The sequence below is a fragment of the Carcharhinus amblyrhynchos genome, unplaced genomic scaffold (genome assembly GCF_965287045.1).
Source record: "Carcharhinus amblyrhynchos unplaced genomic scaffold, sCarAmb.v2.hapA scaffold_43, whole genome shotgun sequence".
Taxonomy (NCBI): domain Eukaryota; kingdom Metazoa; phylum Chordata; class Chondrichthyes; order Carcharhiniformes; family Carcharhinidae; genus Carcharhinus; species Carcharhinus amblyrhynchos.
Window position 1 is genome coordinate 2,212,772 of NW_027649784.1, and position 22,110 is coordinate 2,234,881.

At 45.1% G+C, this 22,110-nt stretch overlaps 1 pseudogene; it reads right to left on the reverse strand.

Moving 5' to 3' along the window:
* The window catches only part of LOC145337078 (small ribosomal subunit protein eS25-like), a 29,018-nt pseudogene extending 8,156 nt beyond the window's left edge, over positions 1-20,862 (reverse strand).
* Positions 20,863-22,110: the final 1,248 nt, after the last annotated feature.

A 22,110-nucleotide genomic window follows, 5' to 3' on the forward strand; every position in this document is an offset into this window, starting at 1 on the left:
TTACTCCTTTGGTACTGAGTGATTAAAACAAAAAATCTCATATCAATTTTGTGTTTTGCTGATTTAATTGCACTCAGTTTGTGGTAGAGGGGTTTCTTATTAGATCTGATGCTATAGAGGGAAGGTCATCCAAAGATCTCGTACCTGGGTTAATGTCCAGAAGTCATTTCTTCTGCAAAGTGCACGCTTGTGGAAGTGGGTTGAAGATAACCTTGGAATTTATATTTTTTATTGTTTTTAGGGCGCAGATGACATCAGTAAGGCCATATTTATTGCTCATCTTTAAATGTCACAAAACATCAAGAGTCACCACATAATACAGGAGTTACAATTAGGCCAGACTGATACAGAGGCAGGTTTGATTCTATATTAACTCAAAATAAAGTAAAGCAAAACAGTGAACACAAACATTGTCCCAACTGGGACAATGCAATAATGAACCCACTCAGGGGCCTGCTTTATACACGCCTCGGTATATGAGCTCCACCTGGTGTGTTAATTGTCAATCCCCGGGACCTCGTATTCAATGTGTTCTACAGGAAGTTTAATCAATGATTCCCCATGCAAGTCCAGGGGAGTTATCACACATTCATGAAGAACATTAGTGAACCAATTGGACTTTTTTTGGTAATTTGGCAGCATTCAGAGTCATTTTCTGGTACTATCCCACAAATTACCTGATGTTATTCAATTTCTCCATTGGCCATGGCGTGATTTGAGCTCATAACTTCTTAATACTATTCTAGAACCACCTGACTAACATACCTATTCAACTAATGATTGATTCCCTCTGAATCAATCATTGAGCTCTAGCTAGCTCACAATTCCCAGATTGAATGAGGTAGCAGGGACAGCTGCTTCCTGTAGGACTGATCGAGTCAGAATATTCTGGAAAAGTTGGCAGCAAACAGAAAAGGTCAATCTATTGGTGAAACATGATACTGGTTCAGATGTTAGCCATGACCTAGTGATAGCGGTCTGAGTTAGAAGGCTATGAGTTCAAGCCCAACTCCATGAGACTTGAACACATCCCATCCTGCCCACCACGGGAATCATAGTAGGTGGGACAGGACCATGCAAATGTCTATTGACCTCGGGCAGGATTTTCCGGTCCTGGGGTGAGTGCAGCCAGAAAATTCCACTAAAATCTAGGCTGACACTCCAGGATAGCAGCGAGGGAGTAAAGTCTTTCAGGTGCGATTTTAAACATGAGTGGGGTCTGTTACTAGAGAGGGTCTGTTACTAGGTCTGTTATTGTTACTAGAGAGGCGGTGCTCGACAGACTGGAGGGACTGATTGTGGACAAGTCCCCAGGACCGGATGGAATGCATCCAAGGGTTCTGAAGGAAATGGCGGAGGTGATAGTGGATGCCTTGGTTATTTTCCAAACGTCGCTGGATTCCGGGGAAGTGCCGGAAGATTGGAAAACGGTTAATGTTACGCCGTTGTTTAAGAAGGGTGGCAGGCAAAAGGCAGGGAATTATAGGCCGGTTAGTTTAACGTCTGTTGTAGGTAAAATGTTAGAATCCGTGATCAAGGAGAAAATAGCGAGGCATCTTGAGAAGAATTGTTTGGTAGAGCAGACGCAGCATGGTTTCGTTAAGGGGAAGTCGTGTCTGAATAACTTATTGGAGTTCTATGAGGATATGTCTAGGGTAGTGGATAGAGGAGAGCCGGTGGATGTGGTCTTTCTGGATTTTCAGAAGGCGTTTGACAAGGTACCTCACAAGAGGTTATTGCAGAAGGTAAGGGGGCATGGAATTGGGGGTAGGGTGTTAGCGTGGATAGAGGACTGGTTGTCAAATAGGAGGCAGAGTGTGGGGGTCAATGGGTGCTATTCGGATTGGCGGTTGGTGACTAGTGGAGTGCCCCAGGGGTCGGTGCTGGGGCCTCAGCTATTTACCATTTATATAGATGATCTGGAGGAGGGAACCGAGTGTAGGGTATCGAAATTTGCTGATGACACCAAGATTGGTGGAACGGCAAATTGTGTGGAGGGTGTGGAGAGTCTGCAGAAGGATCTAGATAGGCTGGGCGAATGGGCCAGGAAATGGCAAATGGAATTTAATGTTGGCAAATGTGAGGTTGTCCACTTTGGTAGGAATAATGGTAGGAAGGATTATTACTTACGTGGCGAAAAACTGCAGCATGCGACGGTGCGGAGGGACCTCGGGGTCCTTGTGCATGAGTCGCAAAAACCCAGCCTGCGGATGCAGCAGGTGGTCAGGAAAAATGGGATGCTGGCCTTCATAGCGAGGGGGATTGAATATAAAAGTAGGGAGGTCTTGCTGTGGCTGGTGAGGCCGCAGCTGGAGTACTGTGTGCAGTTTTGGTTGCCACACTTAACGCAAGGATATTTTGGCCTTGGAGGGAGTGCAGAGGAGGTTTACTATGCTGATTCCAGAGTTGAGGGGGTTAAGCTATGAGGAAAGGCTGAATAAACTAGGCTTGTACTCGTTAGAGTTTAGAAGAATGAGGGGAGATCTCATTGAGACATATAAGATGTTGAATGGGATGGATAGGATAGAGGTGGAGAGACTCTTCCCGCTCAGAAAGGACAGTAGGACTAGGGGGCACAGCCTCAAGATAAAGGGGGGGCGGTTTAGAACGGAGTTGAGGAGGAACTTCTTCACTCAAAGGGTGGTGAATCTCTGGAACTCTCTGCCCGTTGAAGTGGTGGAGGCTGCCTCGCTCAATATATTTAAGACGCGGGTTGATAGGTTTTTGATAGGCAAGGGGATTAAGGGTTATGGGGAGAGGGCAGGAATGTGGAACTGAGCCACGACAGATCAGCCATGATCTTATTGAATGGCGGGGCAGGCTTGAAGGGCTAGATGGCCTACTCCTGCTCCTATTTCTTATGTTCTTATATTCTTATGTCTGTGTCTGCTCTCAGGTCACCATAATAAACCCATGAAGAGCAAAGGAGGGCTCCCTTTCTTCGTCCCTGTTGTGAATGAAACATTAACTGGTCAGCATCTTATTGCTCTTTGAGCAGATTTGCTGTATGCAAATTTGTTGCTGTGTTTCCTGGTATTGCAACAGTTCAGAAGTATTTCATTGACAGTAAAGGCAGGTTGGGCACACAGACAGTGACTCAAGGCTGGAACTGAACCTGGGTCCCTGGCGCTGTGAGGCAGTGCTAGCCACTGTGCTGCCCTAACTTATGGATCTGGGATTCCACTCATGGGGGTTTTTGTACAATGGGAATTGTATTATATAAAATAGACATTACGAGAATAAAATATTTGATTAGTTTTGGATTCCTGCAGAGAGAATGATTGCCTGTGAGATAAAATTCTCAGTTTCATAATGCGTGAGTGTGATTCATTATCTCATCTTGACAAGCAATAAAACCAATAGCTACCTTTTGAGATCTTGCATTCTCTGTACAATTGTTTTATGATTTATTGCCATGTGCTTTAACCAAGCAATATATATATATATAGCTTATGACAGTATATAAAATGATCCCAGAATAAAAACAATATCACAACATGATGAGCTTTAATCTCTAGCTCCCCAGAAAGATGTTTAATTGTCTCCTTTGCTAATTCATAATTTTAATTTCAGAGACCTTCCAGTTGCTAAGTAAGAATGAAGTAAATTCCTGTTTTCCGCAATCACCACAATCTTCGATCCATGACTTGGATTGGTTTATGTAATTGTGAGCCACAAATGCTTGATTCAAAATGACTCAGCAACAAAGAACATGGGATTGAATTTCCACTGGGGTGAAGGTTGGTAGGTGGCTCCCAAACAGCCACCAAACTCTAGGAGAAATCTGATGTGTCCTGGAGAAATGGCTGAAGCATTGTATAATCCACTTCCTTGGAGTTTCTGTAGATCTTCATATAAGTTTGGAGTTTTGAGTGAAAATTCCTCCATGGCCTCATCTGTCCCCATGTCAATCCACCTAATCCTTTGAGAATTCTGCCTTCCTCAATTCTGGCCTCTTGTCCTTCCTTCATCTTGCCGTTGGAATCCTTCAGCTGTCTGGACCCTAAGGTCTGGAATTCTGAAATTAAACCTTGCGGCTAACACTGCTGACTCACAGCACCAGGAACCTGGGTTCAATTCCGACCTTAGGTGATGTTCCATGTCCGTTTCCTTTGGGTGCGCAGGTTTCGTCCCGCAGTCCAAAGGTGTGCAGGTTAGGATTGGTCATGCTAAATTGACCCTCAGTGTCAGGAGGATTAGCAGGTTAGAAACAGGGGGTTACGGGGATAGGGCCTGGGTGGGACTGTTGATGCGGTCTCGATGGGCTGAATGGCCTCCTTTCTCTACTGTAGGGATGCTATAATTCTTCAAACTTCTCTGTCTCTTGCTCCTCTTTGTAAATACTCCTTGAAATTTGTATTTGGTCAGCGTTCGACAAACGTACAAATTAGGAGCAGGAATAGGCCATTCAGCCCCTTGAACCTGCTCCACCATCCAATAGGAACATGGCTGATCTGACTGAGGCCTCAACTCCACAGTCCACCTACCTTAGCTTTTGATTTGCTTGTTATTCAAGAATCTACCTACCTCTGCCTTAAAAATATTCATTGACATTGCCTCCACTGCTCCCTGGGGAGTAGAGGTCCAAAGATTTATGAGACTATGAGGAAACGACATTTTCATCTGTCTTAAATTGGAGACCCTTCATTTTTAAACTGTGTCTCTGAGTTCTAGTCTGCAGTCTTAATGTCTCCTTATGTGGCTCTGAGAATACTCTGCTCCTGTGAAGTATCTTGGGATGTGGCACTATGTTAAAGATGCTACATAAATCACCGTGGATACCAGCAAGCTTATAAGAAAGAATTTTGGTGGATAGAACATGGAGAAACATTGTGCTTTTGTGCATGTGGGTGATGGAGATCCTGGAGCTGGGAGGTGATGTTGAATGGTGTTACCATCACTGAATCACCTACTGTCAACATCCTTCAGGTTACCATTGACCAGAAACTCAACTGGACTCACAACATAAACACAGAGGCTACAAGAGCAGGTCAGAAGCTAGGAATACTGTGGCGAGTAACTCACCTTCTGACTCCTATCCACATTTACAAGGCACAAGTCTGGAGTGTGATGGAATACCCCTTATTTGCCTGGATGGGTGCAGCTCCAACACTCAAGGAGCTACACACCATCCAGAACAAAGCAACACACGTGATTGGCAGCACACCTACAAACATCCACTCCCTCCACTACCAATGCTCAGTATGAGCAGTATGTATTATCTACAAGATGCACTGCAGCGACTCACCAAAGACCTTCGATAGCATCTTCCAAACCCATGACCACTTCAATCTAGAAGGACAGGGGCAACAGATATCTGGGAACACCACCACTTGCAAGTTCCCCTCCAAGCCATTCACCATCCTGACTCAGAAATCTATCACCATTCCTTCACGGTCACTGGTCAAAATCCTGGTTTTCCCTTCGTAATGGCATTGTATGTCAACCCACAGTACATGGACTGCAGCGATTCAGGAAGGCAGCCCACCACCAACTTATCAGGGCAATTAGGGATGGACAATAAATGCTGTAAGAAGTCTCACAACACCAGGTTAAAGTCCAACAGGTTTATTTGGGAGCAGAATCCACTAGCTTTCAGAGTGCTGCTCCTTCGTCAAGTACCTTCCCTGACGAAGGAGCGGCGCTCTGAAATCTAGTGGATTTTGCGACCAAATAAACCTGTTGGACTTTAACCTGGTGTTGCAAGACTTCTTACTGTGTTTACCCCAGTCCAATGTCAGCATCTCCACATCAATAAATGCTGGCCAGCCAGCGATGCCCATGTCCCACAAATGAATTAAAAAAATTAAACATGGCTGTTGCCATTGTGCAGACCATCACAATGCACTCGTCATAAAGGGATGGGGGGTGCTAATACCTAGAATTTAATTTACTTCTATGCTTTGGGTGCAAATTAGAGTGCAAAGTACGATCTATGTGCCAGAATGGTGAGGTCCAATGAGGCTTCATTATTGTGCCTTAGGTCTCAGCAATGTAAAGCTAGCCTGGCAAGAGGAGCTTTAGGGCCATTGCTGGCAGTTAGCACTATGTCACACTGGGTGAGATCAGATTTTAGCAGGTGGAACACGGGTTTTCAAAAATATGTTCTGCCGGACACTGATTTGAACAAATCATTTCCCCTTCAAATGTTCCTGATGGCAGTGCAGTCACTGGAATATAACTGGAAGGTGCACTTCCATCTGCTCATATTGGAAGATTAGGAGGCTCTTTCAAATGCCCAAAATAGACCATATTTCTAAATCAGAGCTGTTTTAGGACATTAATGACAGGTAACTCTTGTAAAACATGAAATGCAGTAAATTTGCGCACTGTGCAAACTGCCATATTGATTTCTGCTGAAGGATAAGCGTCAAACAGTGTATTAGTGAGAATTCCCTGCTGTTCTTTGAAATAGTGCCATTCTATCTTTCACACCCACCTGAAAGATAATGTGGGGCCTTGGTCTAGTACCTCTGGATTGGGTTTTGACTACCCAACCTTATCTTATTACCATTGAGCCATATTCTGGACTGGTGAGTCTCCTAGATTATATTTGGAGCCATATAACATCCTTCTTTGCAAAAGTAGCAATGGCTGTTCCATCAGTTAGGAAGAAAACTGTTAGTAAGTGGAGTATCATTTTCATCAGAACCAACAGTCTGAAAATATGAAAGAGGGGTGAGGGCAGGTGGAGCAATATCGAAGGTCAGAGATAGCTTAGAGAGTGAAGGAGATCAAATGGCTTGCTTTCATGCTGACGTTTCTGTCCTTGACCTGCCAAAATGTTCCAGTGAAGCCCCATGCAAACTGGAAGAGCAGCACCTTAGCCTCTGGTTAGGCATTGCACAGCCTTCTGGACTCAACATTGAGTGCAACGCATTGTGCCGTTTAGCTTTCAGATAGTGTTCAACTTTATTCTGCTTTTGACACCTACTTTGATCAAGGCTTTGTATCTTTAATGCTATCATGCACAACATGGTATCATGGACACTAAGTGTCTCTGAGGACTACTCCTGTGGGAAATGCATCCAGTTGCAGATGCTCACTGAATGCATGGATCAGTTAGAGCAGCAGCTGGAGGCAATGGGTAGCACACAATTTGCTGAAATTGTCATAGACAATAATTACAGAGATGTGGTCACACCCAAGGTTCAAGAAGATAGATGGGTGACCACCAGATGGGTTAGGCCGTCAGTACAGAGGTCCACTATAGCAGGGGACAGCAACAGCAGTGGCCAGAGAGAAGGCACCATGGCTCGTCCTGTTGTACAGAGAGGGGGTACACAGCTTAGCAAAGCAATAGTCATAGAAAATTCAATAGTCAGGGGCACAGATAGACACTTCTGTGGCCACGAGAGGGACTCCAGGAGGTCATTTGCCTCCCTGGTGCCAGGGTCCTGGATGTCTCTGAGCAGATACAAAGAATCCTAAAACAGGAGGGAAATTAGACAGATGTCGTTATCCACATTGGCATGAATGACCATAGATAGAAAAAGTAGTAAAGTTCTGCAATGGCAATTCTGGGAGTTGGGTCAAAGATTAAAACACAGGACCTCGAGGGTAGTAATCTCAGGATAGGTGAGGCTGGGAATAGGGAGATAGTGCAACTGAACATGTGGCTAACAAACTAGTGCAGGAGGGACGGCTTCAGTTTTTTTGATTCCAGGGAAGGTGGGGCCTTTACAAGAAAGATGCATCACACCTGAACTGGAAGGGCATCAATATCCTGGCTAGGAGCTTTGCTAGTTTGGTTCATCTAGGTTTAAACTAATGTAGTAAGATGTCTCACAACACCAGGTTAAAGTCCAACAGATTTATTTGGTAGCAAAGCACTAGCTTTCGGAGCACTCGCTGCTCCTTCGTCAGGTTAAGTGTATCCAGGAAGAATTTTTAGAACAATATGAGGATAGTCCAACTAAAGATGGTCCTATACTAGGGAATGGGCCCGGCCAGGTCATCAAAGTTACAGTGGGGGAAACGTGGTGAACAGTGAACATGATTCTGTAAGCATTCGGATACTCATGGAAAAGGATGAGTGTCGTCCTCGTGTTCGGGCGCTAAATTGGGATAAGGCTAACTACAACCGGATTAGGCAGGATTTGTAGGCTGTTGTTTGGTGGGGGTGCTGTTTGAGGGTAAATCCACATCTGGCATGTGGGAAGTTTTTCAGGAGCAGTTGATCAGAGTGCAAGACAGGCATATACCTGTGAAAAGGAAGGAATGGAAAGGCAGGATTCGCAAACCATAAATGACCACGGAAATTGTGAGTCCAGTCAATAAGAAAAAGGATGCATGAGGCCTAGGCAACTAAAAACAGATTAGTAGAAAGCTCAAATAGGAAGTTAGGAGGGCAAAAGGGGGTCACGAAATGTCCTTGGCAGACAGGATTAAGGAGAATCCCAAGGCATTTTATACATATATTAGGAACAAGAGGGTAGTCAGAGAAAGAATTGATCCACTTGGGGACAAAGGAGTGAAATTATGCAGAGAAGCAAAGGAAGTGGGTGAGATCCTTAATGAGTACTTTGCAGCAATATTACAAAGGGGAAGGGCACGTTGATTGGTGGTATCTCAGAGGGGTGTGTAAACTTTTTAGAACAAGTCATCATTACAAGGGAGGAAATGTTAGGTGAATTAAAAAGCATTAATGTAGATAAATCCTCAGGGCCAGATGGCATCAATCCCCAACCACTGAGGGAGATGAAATTACTGGGCCTTGAACAGAAATCTTTATTTCCTCGCTGGCTACTGGTGAAGTTGCAAAGGATTGAACGATAGCCAATGTTGTTCTGTTATTTAAGAAGGGTAGCAAGGACAACCTGGGTAATTATAGGCCAGTGAGCTTGATGTCAGTGATGGTGAAATTGTTGGAGAAGACCCTTAGAGATAGGATCGATACACATTTAGAACTGAATGGTCTTGTTAGCGACAGACAGCATGGTTTTGTATGAGGGAGGTCATGTCCCACTAATTTGATTGAGTCTTTTTTAGGGGGTAACAAAAATGATTGACAAGGGAACAGCTGTGTAAGTTGTCTGCATGGACTTTAATAAAGCATTTGACAAGGTCCCTCATGGCAGGCTGGTGCAAAAGATTAAATCACATGGGACCAAGGGTGAACTAGCTAGATGGATTCAGAACTGGCTTCAACATAGAAAACAGAGGGTAGCAGTGTTTTTCTGAATGGAGGTCTGTGACAAGTAGTGTTCTGCAGGGATCATTGCTGGGACCTCTGCTGTTTGCAATATAAATGACTTGGAAGGAAACGTAACTGGTCTGATTAGTAAGTTTGCAGGAGTTGCGGAGAGTGATGAAGGTTGTCATAGAATATAGCTGTATCTAGCGAGGCTGGAAAATTGGGCAGAGAAATTTAATCCGGACAAATGTGAAGTGACGAATTTGGCAGATCCAATTCAAGATCCAATTAAAATAAACGGTAAAACCATCAGGAGCAGAGACACACAGAGAGATCTGGACATGCAGGTCCATAGATCCTTAAAAGTGGCAGCACAGGTAGAAAGGATGGTGAAGAAAGCATATGGCATGCTTGTCTTGAATGGATGGGGCATCGAGTTTAAAAGTTGGCAAATTATGTCAGAGTTATATAAAATGTTGGTTAGGCTACAGTTGGAATACTTTGTCCAATTCTGGTCACCACACTACCAGAGGGACGCGGAGGCTTTGGAGAGAGTACAGAAAAGGTTTACCAGGAATTTGCCAGGTATGGAGGAGAGATTGCTGTGAGGAGAGATTAAATAAATTGGGATTGTTTTTCCTGGAAAGATGGAAGCTGAGGGGTGACCTGATGGAAGTTATAAAATTATGAAGTGTGTAGATATGGTGAACAGTTGAAAGCTTTTTTCCCAGGGCAGAAATGACAATGACAAGAGGGCACAAGTTCAGTGGAGATGTGCAGGGAATGTTTTTTACAGAGGGTGGTGGGTGCCTGGAATGCACTGCCAAGTGACGTGGTTGAGGCAGGTACATTGGCATCATTTAAGACTTATCTGGATGGATGCATAAACAGAGAGATAGAGGGATACAGGCGATTGGTCTGGATAGGACAATGTGATCGGGGAAGGCTTAAGCCTGAAGGGCCAGTTCCTGTGCTGTACTGTTCTTTGTTCTTTGTATTACCACCGTTTTGTATGTGATCCATAATATTTGTTGTTTGATCTCCCACAGTCTTTTGCCTATCCCTCAGCTTCTCTTTTTCTCACCTGCTCCTTCCCCTTTTTAAATATCAAGAACAACATCATTTTCTGCTTTCCTTCAGTTCTGAATAACACTCATATTGGACTCAAAATGTTAACTTTGTTTTTCTCTTGATCACTGCTGCCAAATCAACTAGGTTTCTCCAGCATTTTCAGTTTTTAGTTCCGATTTCCAATATCGGCAATAATTTGCTTTTAAGTGAAAATGTGAAATGTGCATTACCTTATCATGGAAACCTGTAAGTAAATTTTGCAATCCATATAACTTTATTTCAGTCAAAGTCCCTTTTGCTTATGTTTCTCATAGGCTTAGTCATGGTAACGAATTAGGTGCTTTTCCAAGTCATTTTTATTAGTCATAAAGATGCATTGATTCTGCCTCAATGATTTCTTTATAGGAGATAAACCAGTGGAACACTGAATTCTTGTCACATTCCAGAATATGAGATCCATATAAACTAAACATATGAAGTAGGGTTGGGCCATATGGCCCAGTGAGCTTGCTCTGTTACGAGGTAAGATTATGATTGATGTTCAACTTCAACTCCATTATCTTGCCCAATCCCTCACATCCCGATTTCCACTAGAGCTAAAAAAAATGATCTTAGCCTTGAATATATTCAATGGCTGAGCCAATGTAAAGGATTCTTGACCCTGTGAGTGAAGAAACTTCACCTCATCTCAGTCGTAAACGGCTGTCCCATTATCCTGTAACGATACCACTTTAGTTTTTGACTCTCCAACCAGTGTCAGGAGCTTCTCAGAATATTATATGTTTTGAAGAGATCACCTCTCATTCTTCTAATTGCAAGAGAATATTTTGATTTAATTTATTATTGTCACATGTATTAGTACACAGTGAAAAGTATTGTTTCTTGCATGCTATACAGACAAAAACGTTCTGTTCATAGAAAAGGAAAGGAGAGGGCGCAGAATGTAGTGTTACATAGCTAGGGTGTAGAGAAAGATCAGCTTATTATTAGGTAGGTCCATTCAAAAGTCTGACGGCAGCAGGGAAGAAGCTGTTCTTGAGTCATTGGTTTTGACTTCAGACTTTTCTATCTTTTTCCCAACAAAAGAAGGTGGAAGAGAGAATGTCCGGTGTGTGTAGGGTCCTTAATTATGCTGGCTGCTTTTCCGAGTATAGATCCTCTCCTTATAATGATATATCTCCGAAAGACAGTAAGAATGGTTTATGAGAGTGAGTTTTTTATTTTGTCATTTGCATTTTCCATTGAAATGTTTTTTGTAATTCTCCTCTTCCAGTAGTTTTTCCTCCAGTACCAACAATGTCAATACACTGCCAGATCCTTGGCTCTCTTTTAACAAAACAGTCCAGAGCAACATCTTTTGCCTCACCTCATCAGCTTTTGCTCCCTGGGCTTGTCTGCCACAGTACAGCAATTATTTTTGACCGCATCCTCATACAAGATGCCCATTCTGTTTATTGAGGTGAAAGTTAAAGATCTGAAGGTACCGTCCAAAGATTGTGAAACTGCCCCTAGTTTCTTGACCAGCATTCATCCCCGAGCCAACTCCAAAAGAGGAGGATCACTTGATAATATATTCATGTAACCTAGCTTGGGATGTTACTCTGGCAATTAACATTTAACCTCATCCATTGGCACCTTCCTTCTCTCCTTTGATCACTTTGCTGTGTTTTTATATGCCACTGGTGACCCGTGAGTGGACACAGTCCTCAGTTCAATATCACTACCCATGTAAGGAGTCCGAGAAGGAGGGAGCAAGGACAAAATGTGGGGAGAAGGTTCCAACTACATCAAAAATCAGGAAAAAGTTAAAAGAGAGGAGAACTCAGGAGATGTTATTAATAGAAGTGTTAGAATTCAAAAAAAGGTACAAAAACTAGCATAAGGGCACTTTATCTTAATGCCCATAGTATTTGAAACAAGATTTGAAGCACAAATCATTGCAAACGAGTATGATTTGGTGGCCATTACAGAGACGTGATTGCAGGATGGTCACGACTGGGAGTTGAATATTCAGGGGTATCAAACTGTTCGGAGGGACCAACAGGAAGGTAAGGGAGGTGGTGTAGCTCTGATATTTAAGGATGACATAGGTTCTATGGAAAAAAAGGTTGAATCCATTTGGGTGGAAATTAGAAATAGTAAGGAGAAATCTATAGGCATAATCTATAGACCACCAAATAATGACATTGCAGTGGGGTGAGAAATAAACAAAGAAATAACTGATGCATGTAAAAATGGTCCAGCAATTATCACAGGGGATTTTAACCTACATATCAATTGGTCAAACCAGATTGGTCAAGGCAACCTTGAGAAGGAGTTCACAGAATGTATCCGCGATAGCTTCCTTGAACAGTATGTAATGGAACTGACAAGGGAGCAAGCTTTCCTAGATCTGGTCCTGCGTAATGAGACAGGAATGATTAATGATCTTACAGTTAGGGATCCTCTTGGAAGAAGCGATCACAGAATGGTTGAATTTAAAATACAGTTGGAGTGTGAGACGGTAAAACCCAATCCCAGTGTCTTGTCCTTAAACAAAGGAGATTATAAAGGAATGAGGGAGGAGTTAGCTAAGGTAGACTAGGAACAAAAACTTTATGGTGGGACAATTGAGAACAGTGGAGGACTTTCAAAGTGCTCAGCAAAGAATATTCCAGTGATAAGGAAAGACTGTAGAAAAAGAGATAATCAGCCATGGACATGTAAGGAAATAAAGGAGGGTATCAAAGTGAAAGAAAATGCATACAAAGTGACAAAGATTAGTGGGAACCTAGAGGATTGGAAAATCTTTAAAAGTCAGCAGAAAGCCACAAAAAAAGCTATAAAGCAAAATAAGATGGCTATGAGAGTAAACTAGCTCAGAATATAAAAACAGATAGCAAAAGTTTCAACAAATATACGAAACGATAAAGAGTGGCTAAAGTAAATATTGGTTCTTTAGAGGACGAAAAGGGGATGTAATAACTGGAAATGAGAAAATGGCTGAGGCATTGAACAGGTAGTTTGTGTCGGTTTTCACAGTGGAAGATGCAAATAACATGCTAAAAATTGATGACAGGAAGACAATAGCAGGTGAGAACCTAGAAACTCTCATTATCACGAAAGAGGTAGGGTTGGGCAAGTTAATGAGGCTAAAGGTAGACAAGTCTCCTGGTCCTGATGGAATGCATCCCAGGGTACTAAAAGAGATGGCGGGAGAAACAGCAAATGCACTCATGGTAATTTACCAAAATTCGCTGGAGTCTGGGGCAGTTCCCATAGATTAACACAGTAAATGTGATGCCATGGTTTAAAGAAAGGAGGTAGACAAAAGGCAGGTAACTATAGGCCAGTTAGCTTAACTTCTGTAGTAGGGAAAATGCTTGAATCTATCACCAAGAAAGAAATAGCGAGACATCTGGATATAAATTGTCCCACTGGTAAGATGAAGCATGGGTTCATGAAGGGCAGGTCATGTTTGATTAATTTGGTGGAATTCTTTGAGAACATTGCATGTGCAGTGGACAATGGGGAACCTGTGGATGTGGTGTATCTGGATTTCCAGAAGGCATTTGACAAGGTGCCGCACCAAAGACTGCTATATAAGATAAAGGTGCACGGTGTTACGGTTAATGTATTAGCATGGATAGAGGATTGGTTAACTAACAGAGAGCAAAGAGTAAGGGTAAATGGGTGTTTTTCTGATTGGTGACCAGTAACTAGTGGTGTGCCTCAGGGATTAGTGTTGGGACCACAATTGTTTATGATATACATGGACGATTTGGAATTGGGGATCAAATGTAGTGTGTCAAAATTCACAGATGACACTAAGATGGGTGGTAGAGCAAAGTGTGCAGAGGATGCTGAAAGTCTGCAAAGAATATAGACAGTCTAAGTAAGTGGGCGAGGGTCTGGCAGATGGAGTACAATGTTGGTAAATGTGAGGTTATCCATTTTGGTAGGAATAAGAGCAAAATGAAATAGTATTTAAATGGTAAAAAATTGCAGCCTGCTGCTGTGCAGAGGGACTGTGTGTCCTTGTGCAGGAATCTCAAGGAGTTGGTTTGCAGGTGTAGCAGGTAATTAAGAAGGCAAATGGAATTTTGTCCTTCATTGTTAGAGGGACGGAGTTTAAAAACAGCAAGTAAATGTTGTATAACGTGCTCGTCTTGCCACACTTGGAATACAGTTTTGGTCTCCTTACTTGAGAAAGGATGTACTGGCACTGGAGGGGGTGCAGGGGCGATTCACTAGGTTGATTCCAGAATTGAGAGGATCGGCTTATGAGGAGAAACTGAGTAAACTGGGGCTATACTCATTAGAATTCAGCAGAATGAGGGGAAATCATATACAAACATGTAAGGTTATGAAATGAATGGATCAGATAGAAGAAGGGAAGTTGTTTCCATCGATACGTGAAACGAGAACTAGGGGGCATGGCCTCAAAAATAAAGGGAAGCAGATTTAGGACTGAGTTGAGGAGGAACTTCTTCACACAAACGTTTGTGAATCTGTGGAATTCCCTGCCCGGTGAAGCAGTTGAGGCTACCTTATTGAATGTTTTTAAGGCAAGGATAGATAAATTTTTGAACAGTAAAGGAATTAAGGATTATGGTGAGCGGGCGGGTAAGTAGATCTGAGTCCAGAAAAAGATCAGCCATGATCTTATTGAATGGCAGAGCAGGTTCGAGGGGCCAGATGTCCTACTCCTGCTCCTTGTTCTTATGTTCTTATAGTTACATTGAATTTCAATGTCGTTTTGTTTTGCAATATAGTTGGAGTATTATCCAGGCCTCATTTCTTCTCTTGCGTCTAAGGTCCACTTGAACACAAAGGAGTGACATAGCTCATGTTGTGTTGGAAACAAACCTTGAGCAAGTTTATTGCAGGTAAATGAGTAAGTAAGGGTTTAATGTTCATTTGTTAGTCACAAGTAGGCTTACATTAACACTGCAATGAAGTTACTGTGAAAATCCCCTAGTCGCCACACTCCTATGCGTGATCGGGTACACTGAGGGAAAATTTAGTGTGGCCAATCCACCTAACCAGCATGTCTTTTGGACTGTGGGAAGCACCCAGAGGAAACCCATGCAGACATGGGGTGAACATTCAGACTCCACAAAGACAGGAATTGAACCTGGGTGCCGAATTAGGAACCTTGCGGTGAAGGATCCTCTTGGAGAGAGTGATCATTGTATGGTGGAGTTTCTGTTGCAGATGGAGGAGGAGAAAGTGGGTTCCCGGACACGCGTCCTTTGTTTGAATAGAGGGGAGTATGGTAGGATGAGAGAAGAATTGGCGAATGTGGACTGGGGGAGTGCGTTGGAAGGTAGGTCTGCTGAGGAGCAGTGGAGGATCTTTAAGGAGATCTTTCTTGGTGCTCAGCAGAAATTTATTCCGATGGTCAAAAAGGACCGTAGGAGGAGAGGTAATAAGCCGTGGATAACGAAGGAGGTGAAGGAAAGTGTTAAATTAAAAGCGGAGGAATTTAGAGTAGCTAAGAGCAGTGGGCGAGAAGAGGGTTGGGAGAGGTTTAAATGTCAACAAAGATTGACAAAGAAGTTGATAAAGGAGGGTAGGAGAAGCTATGAAGCTGGGCTAGCACTTAATATAAAAAAGGATAGCAAGAGTTTTTATAAATATATAAAAAGGAAGAGGCTGGCTAGGGTGAACGTTGGTCCTTTAGAGGATGAGAAAGGGGACCTAGTGGTAGGGGATGGGGATATGGCTAAGGTCTTGAATAACTTTTTTGTTTCTGCCTTCACGGAGGAGGACGTGAATAATTTGCCGGGTGTTAGCGATGGAAAGGTGGTAGGACTGGAGGGTCTTAATGACATTACTGTTACTAGAGAGGTGGTGCTCGACAGACTGGAGGGGCTGATTGTGGACAAGTCCCCAGGACCGGATGGAATGCATCCGAGGGTTCTGAAAGAAATGGCGGAGGTGATAGTGGATGCCTTGGTGGTTATTTTCCAGACGTCGCTGGATTCCGGGGAAGTGCCGGAAGATTGGAAAACGGCTAATGTTACGCCGTTGTTTAAGAAGGGTGCCAGGCAAAAGGCGGGGAATTATAGGCCGGTTAGTTTAACGTCTGTGGTAGGTAAAATGTTAGAATCCGTCATTAAGGAGGAAATTGCGAGGCATCTTGAAGAGAATTGCTTGATAGGGCAGACGCAACACGGTTTCACTAAAGGGAAGTCGTGTCTGACAAATTTACTGGAGTTCTATGAGGATGTGTCTAGGGCAGTGGATAGAGGAGAGCCGGTGGATGTGGTCTTTCTGGATTTTCAGAAGGCGTTTGACAAGGTACCTCACAAGAGGTTATTGCAGAAGGTCAGGGGACATGGAGTTGGGGGTAGGGTGTTAGCGTGGATAGAGGATTGGTTGTCAAATAGGAGGCAGAGAGTGGGGGTCAACGGGTGCTATTCGGATTGGCGGTTGGTGACTAGTGGGGTGCCCCAGGGGTCGGTGCTGGGGCCTCAGCTATTTACCATTTATATAGATGATCTGGAGGAGGGAACCGAGTGCAGGGTGTCGAAATTTGCTGATGACACCAAGATTGGGGGAAAGGCAAATTGTGCAGAGGGTGTGGAGAGTCTGCAGAAGGATCTAGATAGGCTGGGCGAATGGGCCAGGAAATGGCAAATGGAATTTAATGTTGGCAAGTGTGAGGTGGTCCACTTTGGTAGGAAGAATGGTAGGAAGGGCTATTACTTACGGGGCGAAAAACTGCAGCAGGTGACGGTGCAGAGGGACCTCGGGGTCCTTGTGCATGAGTCGCAAAAACCCAGCTTGCAGGTGCAGCAGGTGGTCAGGAAGGCGAATGGGATGCTGGCCTTCATAGCGAGGGGGATTGAATATAAAAGTAGGGAGGTCTTGCTGCAGCTGTATAGGGCATTGGTGAGGCCGCAGCTGGAGTACTGTGTGCAGTTTTGGGCGCCGCACCTGCGCAAGGATATTTTGGCCTTGGAGGGAGTGCAGGGGAGGTTTACTAGGCTGATACCAGAGTTGAGGGGGTTGAGCTATGAGGAGAGGCTGAATAAACTGGGCTTGTACTCGTTAGAGTTTAGATGAATGAGGGGAGATCTCATTGAGACGTATAAGATGATGAATGGGATGGATAGGATAGAGGTGGAGAGACTCTTCCCGCTCAAAAAAGACAGTAGGACTAGGGGGCACAGCCTCAAGATAAAGGGGAGGCGGTTTAGAACGGAGTTGAGGAGGAACTTCTTCACTCAAAGGGTGGTGAATCTCTGGAATTCTCTGCCCGTTGAAGTGGTGGAGGCTGCCTTGCTAAATATTTTTAAGAAGTGGTTTGATGGGTTCTTGATAAGAGAGGGGATTAAGGGTTATGGGGAGAGGGCGGGAAAGTGGAACTGAGCCACGACAGATCAGCCATGACCTTATTGAATGGCGGGGCAGGCTCGAAGGGCTGGATGGCCTACTCCTGCTCCTATTTCTTATGTTCTTATGTTCTAACGCTGTGAGGTAACAGTGCTAACCACTGTGCCACCGTGCCATGCAGTATTAAAAACTTGCATCTATTGTGCACAATTTTATTACAATTGTTTAATTGGGAATAGTTTTTTCAACAAGATGAGGGATGTTATGTCAAGTGAATTGTCATATATGCCTTGTCCCATCAAACACTGCAGGACAGGTACAGAGTGCTTCCTCTACAATACTTTCTCAGCTGCTCTTCATATCCCTTGATTCCCTGAGAAAGCAAATATCTATCTCAGCCTTAAACGGATTAAAAAATGGACAATACACATAACCCTCTTCTAATTTTATTCATTTGTGGGACATCGGTATCGCTGGTTGCCCAGCATTTATTGCCCATCCTTAATTGCCATTGAGAATGTGGGGTAAGCTGCCTTCTTGAATCTCCGCAGTCCATGTTTTGTAGATTGACACACAATGGCGTTAGGGAGAGAATTCCAGGACTTTGACCCAGCGACTGCAAAGGGATTGACAATGTATTTCCAAGTCAGGATGGTGAGTGGTTTGGAGGGAAACTTGCAGGTGATGATGTTCCCACGTATCTGCTGTCCTTGGCCTTCTAGATGGAAGTGGTTGTGGGTTTGGAAGATGCTGTCTAAGGATCTTTGTTGAATTGCTGCACTGCATTTTGTAGATAGTACACACTGCTGCTACTGAGCATTGGTTGTGGAGGGACTGAATGTAGATTTGTTGCCAACCAAGCTGGGTGCTTTATGACGGAGAGAGAAGTTCATTGATGAAGCAGCTGAAGATTGTTGGGCCTAAGACACTACCCTGAGGGACTCCTGCAGAGATATCCTGGAGCTGAGATGACTGACCCTCCACACCACAACCATCTTCCTATGTACCAGCTATGACTCCGACCAGTGGAGAGTTTGCCCTGATACCCATTGATTCCAGTTTTGCTCGTGCTCCTTAATGCCACACTTGGTTGAATGAGGCCTTGATGCTAAGGGCTGTTACTCTCACCTCACCTCTGGAATTCAATCTTTTGTCCATGTTTGAATCAATGTTGTAATGAGGTAAGGAGCTGAGTGACCCTGGCAAACCCAAACTAGGCTTTGCTGAGCAGGTTATTGCTGAGCAGGTGCTGCACCTGCACTGCCCAAGGAGCAAAGTGCCCATGCACAGGGGGCACCTTGGCACTGCTTATCAGGCATTGGGCAGTGCCAAGGGAGGGTGGGGCCTATTGTGGGCAGGGCCTACAGGTGATCGGTGGAGTTGAGGGTCTTGCTGCCACTCTGTAGCTGGAGGGAGGCCAGTGATCGGGGTGGGCTGGAGGGGGAGTGGTCTGTCGGGGGTTGGGAGGGGAAATCAGCGGGAGCAGGGTGTCTGCCGGGATGAAGGGGTTGGGGGATTGCCACTGCTGAGTTGGGGGGGGTGGTGGTGGTGGGTGCTAGGCATTGGGGCACTCCAGGGCAGTGGGAGGATCGGGGCTGGTCTGGGAATTGTTGCCGTGGTGAGGAAGGTGGGGGTTGGAGGGGCAGCACTGTGGGAGTCCTGGGCTGGCCAACGATCGAGCTGGCTAGCAAACGGGGAGACTGACAGATCGGAACCACTGCGCATGTGCAGAGTCATGATGTGGATATGCCGGCGTTGGACTGGGGTAAACACAGTTGGCTATCAGTCTCTGCTCAGTGACTCTGCGCTGTCGTATGCCTCTCCAAGGCGGCCTTCACGACACACGACAGCGCAGAGTCACTGAGCAGAGACTGATAGCCAAGTTCTGCACACATGAGGACGGTCTCAACAGGGATCTCGGGTTCATGTCGCACTATCTGTAACCCCCGTGACTTGCCTGGGTTTGCAAAACCTCACTTACTGTGCTGTCTGGAGACAATACACATCTCTTTAACCTGTGATCAGTGCTCCTTCCACTCACATTGTCGGCCACTTTAGGACTTGAACAGCAGGTTAGGTGTAAAGATTCGCATTCTAATCAGTAATCTGTAAACTGTCTGTGCTTTATATACTCTGTCTGAGGCCAGAACTCTCCATTCACCTGAAGAAGAGGGAATCCCCTCGAAAGCTAGTGAGTTTACTATCAAACAAATTGGTTGGACTAAAACCTGGTGTTGTCAGACTTTTTACATGCGCAGAGTTCCAGAGCTGCGGACTCCAGTGCGAATGGGCTCTGCCACCCTGGCTTTTTAATGAGATTCATGACTGGACTGTATCTTTAAGACTTGAATAGCAGGTTAGCTGCAAAGACATGCATTCTAATCAGTATTCTGTAAACTGTGTCTTTACATGCCCTTCTCTGATCAGAACCTTCCACACACCTAACAAAGGAACACCGTTTCCGAAAGCTTGTGGGATTACTATCAAATAAACTGGTTGGACTTAAACCTGGTGTTGTGAGACTTCTTACAGTGCACAGAGTGGGGAGATTCAGGTCTGAAGTTGCACTGAGAAAACAGTCATGATTTAGAACAGTTTTCCCACAAATTCAGCACTTGCGGGAGAATCGCACTCAATGATTCCCTAAGTGTAGATCCAGGGTTGAAAATTCATTTGGATTCATTTGGAAAAGCACTTTGTGAGGGAATGATTGCATGTGTTTTCCCGCAGTCTCCCGCTGCCAGACAGGCATTGGGAGAATCTCCACAAGGGCAAAGCCCATCGACAACATCGCCCAAAGAGGCAGTGCCCCGGATAGAGGCGGGGCTCTGATTGGAGGAGCAGGCAGAGCGCGGTGAGGGGGCGGAGCCTTTAAACTGCCCCGCCCCCTCCCAACGGTTTCAAGCGCGCGCCAGCGAACCGGGCAGCTCTGATTGGAGGAGGAGGCAGCCCGAGCCAGGGGGTGGAGCATTGGCCTGTGGGAATACTGAGAGGCTCTGATTGGAGGGGAAGGCAGTGCGAGAGTGCGGGTGCGGAGCCTCCAAACAGCCCGCCCTCTCCCGGCGGTCTTGAAACAAAGCGCGAGCGGCACCCGGGCAGCTCTGATTGGTGGAGGAAGGGAGGGGGTTGAGCTTTCAAAGCGATGCTGAACGTCACGTAGGCAGCGCCCTCTCCCGCCACCCTCCCCCCCGACACGGCGCACGCGGTGACTCCTCCACCAATCCGGGCGCAGCATTCCTTTCCGCCCCGAGCCGGGCTGCGGGTGTTTTGGCCGTTAACGGTTTGTGTTCGAAACTGAGCTCGAGCTGGCCGCTTTCCCCAGCCTGCACCATGGGAGTCTGCCCTCAAACATCTTCCCCACTCAGAGAAATGAGAGAGGTGCACGTGCCAGTTGTGGGGAGGGATGGGAGGCAGGAAATTCCCCCCACTAGAGCCCCCGTCAAGTGAAAGGAAGCAAAATACAGCGAGTTAAAGAAAAGGTTGAGGAAAAGTTGTGGGATCTCCAATCAGGAGACCAAATCTCGGCACAACTTGCACTGAAGAAACCCAATTCTTGCTCCTCAGACCACCTGTGACTAGAACCCAAGAAGTGCAGTGCCTCAGTACGGGGCGATGGTCACTGGTGGTCAACCCGACAAGTTCAATCACGTAGAAGGACAAGGGTGACGCACACACAGGAATGCCCTGTCCTCACCGACAAGTTCCTTCACCATCGCTGGGTCAAAATCCTGAAAGTCCTTCCCTAACAGCGCTGTTGGTGTACCTACCCCCAACGTGGACTGCAGTGGGTTCAAGAAGGCGGCTCACCCACCACCTTCTCAAGGGACAGTTAGGGATGGGTAATGAACGCTGGACCAGCCGACGAAACCCATATCCCACATCTGGATATATTTCAAAAAACACAGCTCCAGTGAAAGTGAAAGTTGGATAAGGGATGAAGAAGTGATTGTTCTTGGCAGGTTTTTTTTAGAAGATTCTGAGGAATGACCCGATTATTTGGATTCAAACAGTCCGAATTTGCCTGAACTTGCATCAAAATCTCCAAACGTCCAACACCCGTAATGTGTTTTTTTTCTGAGAGAAATGCAGAGAGGGAAAAATGGTTCAGAATTGACCCGAAAGGAGCGATCTTTGACTGGACACTTGTGAAATTGTCTTGTGACTCAACACAGGTAAGAAGCCCTCATGAAATGTGCAAGGGTGTAGCCTGTGGAAGTGCTGTCTAACTACCATCCCCAGATCCTTACCATGATCACTCGTCACAGCCAGAAACCCAGCTCCTACACCAAATCCAAATCCTTAAAGTGACATTCCAACACCAGTCCTTAATCACTGACCCTGACCACTCAACCCAGTCTTAATGCTAGCCCCAATCCTAACACAAATCCAAAACACCCAACCCAATCTTAAACACAATCCCAACCATTCAACTCAACCCTAATCCCAATGAAGAAACCATACCCTTACCCCCAACCACTCAGTCAAATCCTCACCACTAACACTCAGCCACTCATCCACATTGTATTCCATCTGTCATTTCTTTGCCCATTCTCCTAGCCTGTCCATGTCCTTCTTCAGCC